General features: G+C 45.0%; 1 pseudogene; it reads right to left on the bottom strand.

The window, feature by feature from the left end:
- Positions 1-2296: 2296 nt before the first annotated feature.
- LOC114023042 lies at positions 2297-4266 on the bottom strand (annotated as a pseudogene).
- Positions 4267-4480: the final 214 nt, after the last annotated feature.

Below are 4480 nucleotides of genomic sequence, written 5' to 3' on the forward strand. Positions count from 1 at the left end.
TGAAGTTTAGAAGATGGGAAAGGTTTTTCTTGGGGGGGAGGGAAGGACAATAAGTTCAGTCTTGGATTTATTGAGTTTGATGTATTTCTGAAACATTAAGTTTGAAATGTTCAACTGGGAATTAGTGATGGGGTCCTGAAGCTCTGAGAAGAGAATCAGGTTTAGAGATGGGGTGGTACAGAAGACCGAGTGTGCTCAGTCAGATAGGCACAAAGAACAGCCAGATAGGAGAGTACCAGGAGAGAATGTTGTCAGACATTAGCTTCCAGAGAAGCTAAGGATGGAAAGAGTATCCATGTTGAGGGGTTGGTCCACAGTGCTGAAAGCTGAAGAAAGGTCAAGGAGGAGGAGGATTGAGAAAAGACTGATAGATTTAGCAATAAACAGATTACTGGTAAACTTTGAGGCAAGTGTCTCAGTAGAGGGGTGGGTGTGGAAGCCAGAATGCCTGAAGTTGAGGAATAAGTGAGGCGTGAGGTGGATGCAGAGTGTACCGGGGGTGGGGAACCTGTGGCATTGAGGCCACATGTGGCCCTCTAGGTCCTTAGGCATGACCTTTTGACACAGTCCGAGTTTTACAGAACAAGTCCTTTTATTAAGGGGATTTGGTCTGTGAAGTTTGGATTCAGTCAAAGGGCCACACTTGAGGACCTAGAGGGCCACATGTGGCCTCGAGGCCGCAGGCTCCCCACCCCTGGTGTAGACTCTTCTTTCTAGGAGAGCTTGACCCTTTAGAAAGAGAGAAGCAGAGATCAGCTGTGAAGAGTGTGGAAAAGCTGGACAGCTGTGTCAGGGCAGAGGCATGGTGGCATCAGTTTGCATGTGACATTGAGGACTGAAAATTGTAAAAGCCACCGGACTGAACTGGCCTCCTGAGGGGATTTATTTTCCTTACACTGGAGGGAAGAGCATTCCCCCTGCCCCCTCATAGGAATGTCTAGAAGAAGTAGAAAGCTCAAAGGAAAGGGATTTTTTGTTTTTTAGGAGGACAATAATTGAGTATGATTATGGGTAAAGGGGAAGGAGTCATTGGATAGGAATATATCGAAGATGAGAGCAAGACGGAATAATATGGATCAAAAGCCAAGGGAAGGTGCCAGGAAGGGATGGGGGGGGGGGGGGCATCAAGGGAATGAAGACAAAATAAAGGAGAAATGAATAAATAAAAATGTAGAGTGGTTTCAAATTGTGAGGAATGAGAGACGTGGGAGCTCATGACTACAAGAATAGCAATTACATTATTTGCCTGTGAAAATATTGAGGAAGCTAGGGCAGCTGAGCTGTGGGCTCAGAGAGCAGCTGTGGGCCACAGCCCTGAGGACTTCATTACCACTTTCCTATTCTGGTGTTGCCTATAGGCAACAGAAACAAAATAGAGAGAACCAGAATCTCTTGCTCATGTTTTCTAGGCTGACCTGTTATGTTAGGTGACATAGTGGATAGACTCAGGAAGACCTGAGGTGGAGGCCTGCCTCAGACGCTTGCCAGCTTTGCGGTGCAAGGGAATTCACAAGCTCCCTCAGCGCCGTTTCATCTTCTATAAAATGGGGATAATAATAGCACCTACCTCATTGAGTTATTGTAAGGATCCAATGAAATCATATACATTGAGTGCTTTGCAAGCTTTAAAACACTATATAAATGATATTATTATTGTCATGTTTGCAGAAATGAGTGAAAGCTGCCTGAAACCCGGCCATCTGAGGTCTAGTGTTCTTGGTTGGCACTTTCTTTAGTCCTCTGTATTTCCACGTGTTGTAATATACATGGAAGTCTTGTGTGCCAGGCTGCACTGTAAACTGACTGAGGTCTTGGCTGCAGAAAACACAGTTGTGCCTAATTGTTTTACAGGTAAGGAAATTGAGAATCAGAGAGGTAAAATATCTCCCAGTGCTCTTTCTATGATATCTCACTATTTCTTTGGCCAGACTGGAGTAGAAAGAAATGCTTGAGCTTGACAGAATCCCTTTGAGTCCTGCTATCTGATTTTCTTTTAGTGTATTTTTTCTTGCTAGCCATCTTTATTTGTACGGATCAGCTATGAAAAGTGTGGAAAGGCTGGACACAAGAGTCAGGGCAGAGGAAGGTTGGTGCCAGCTTGCATGTGACGTTGAGGACCAGATCAAACTGGCCCTATGAGAAGGGATTTGTTTTCCCTACGTTGGAGGGGGGAGCCACCCTCCTGAAGGGATGGCAAGTGCATCTATTTGTGACGGAGCAGGAAGGAGCCACACGGTCCCTACAATGCAAATAAGGTCACAATGCAACAGCCTGGCATGGGTCTCTGCCTCCTGAGTTAATCTTGGTGCTGCTTGATAAAACTGATCAACCCACTGATGAAAGTATCATGAGAGGTCACAGGTACATCTGATTCCAGCTCAGGCTCAACCTTCTTAGCCAATTGCTTTCCCAATTCTGCTCCCCACTGTTTGTAACTGTTGTCCCAGAAAATACCCTGAAGCAGATCTCATGCTCATGCATGGCAATTAAGGCTTCAAGGATGGAGTGAGCTTTGTGAAGATCATAGAATCAGTAGAATGATTTCCCTGAAAACTACTGTAAGGCGGCAGCTTCTCTAGGGCATAGCCACTCTTGCCTGTAGCCTGGAGCTCCTTCCATCCCTTCTCTGCTGTCTTCTTCATCAAGGCCTCACTCTGACCTAGCAAGTTGGCTAGAGGGATCTTGTCATGGAGACCATTCTGGATTGGATGCTGTGTCTGGATGGGAACGCAAAGGTCACAAGGAATAATTTGGGTACCCTGGTGAATTAGCATGTAGAGAGCATGCTGTTCATTGATCCATGGCTCTCCCCATACAATGAAGCCTCGATCAACCTGGGCACCTGACTTGGTCATGTACTTCCCACTGGATTCCATGACACTCTGTTAGAATAGGCAGCAAAGGGGTACATATATTGATTATAGGGAAACAGGGCCTGAGTCTTGCACCCAAAATGGTTAATGTACCAGCTGCCTCGCATTGCAAACAGCATAGGGACATTCTTCTCTAGTGGGATGGGGTGGAGGTGTTTGTCCATTCATTGAGCCTCCAGACAACAGCTACTTAAAGCTGTCAAAAGCAATAAGCAGGGCAATAGAGAGGCCAAAAACTCACCACAATGAATAACACACACCAACTCAGACCCAACTCAGTCATTTTGAGTGGCGATTACAAGCTCTTTAATTTTTGGTAGACAGATCCACAATGCACTTTGCCATAGCTAAAGGATCCTTACCTGCCTGAAAGAACCTTTGCTTGGCTGTCTCTGCTTTGGTGATGGTTTCCTGTGTAACAAACGCCTTTGAGATGATGATGATGAGGGAACCTCTGGGTGGAGGGCAGCAAGGGTTATGGAGTTTAAGATTGTTCAACCTACAATAAAAGAAACTGAAGCAGAACTCTGAGCCAATGGCACTTTGTTGAAGGGTCCATGGTCCCCTCTAATGAAGTGGACCTCAAATCTTCCTCATGATCTAAGATGTCCCTGGCCCCCAGGACCTTGTTTTTACAGGGTTTGATACCCAAAAATGCAAAAGAGGCATGGTAAAATACAGAATTTCATTGGTTGATGGACCTTACTCTTGAGGGCCAAAACTGATATATCAGCCAAAAGTGGTATATCAGCAGGGGGCTCTCAGGTTGGGGAAGCATAGGGCATCTCCACTGACTAAGTGGTCGTAAGATGGTCACCTGCTCATGTTGGACAAGAAAGAGTGGTCTGGAAGCACAAAAATAAGTGGGGGACTTTCCAAAGAATCAAGGTGCCCCACCCATACTATGCTTGGACATGGAATTTGAACAAAGCAGGCTGCAGATATCTGTGTCAGCATTCTTGTAGTTGTGCAAGTGAGGTTCCTAACTGGTAAACAGGTCGTGACCATTACATTAAAGTTTGAGGCCTACTATAAGAACCCATCTTGTCTAATTATCCCTGTATGATTCACGTAAAATATCAAACTGATTAATAGTAATTGGAATAGAGTAGGGGTCCTAATGAAGTCTTGGTAATGTGGGTGCCATCAATATTGGAGACAGTACTGCCTCCTTGTGACTTCAAGGCTTTTGTTATATTAGCACACCCAAGTCAGAACCTCCAATGCCAATGTTGATCACATCTTTTAATAGTCTTCCCTGTATAGTGCTTTCACTCTACCATGGACATGCTTGCCAAATGCCTTCATTTTCTCCAATGCTTTGTTCACCTCAGGTCTCACGTCCTTGCCCCCTAACCAGTATGGGTGTGTTGGAGTCATTCTGCAGTGCCATATAAGGCACTTATCCCCCTATAATCTAGTACATTCCTGTGAACTCCTTGAAGGCTGGGACTGTGACTTGTAGAAACTTTTTTTATTTCCCCCTATGCCTAGCACACACACATGTATGCACACATGTACACACACACACACCCCACTATCTAAAATGAGGGGTTAGATTGAATGTTCTCTGAAATCTCTTTCAACTCTACCATTTTTTTGACTCT

This window comes from Vombatus ursinus, unplaced genomic scaffold (assembly GCF_900497805.2).
Source record: "Vombatus ursinus unplaced genomic scaffold, bare-nosed wombat genome assembly UNPS02014816.1, whole genome shotgun sequence".
Classification (NCBI taxonomy): domain Eukaryota; kingdom Metazoa; phylum Chordata; class Mammalia; order Diprotodontia; family Vombatidae; genus Vombatus; species Vombatus ursinus.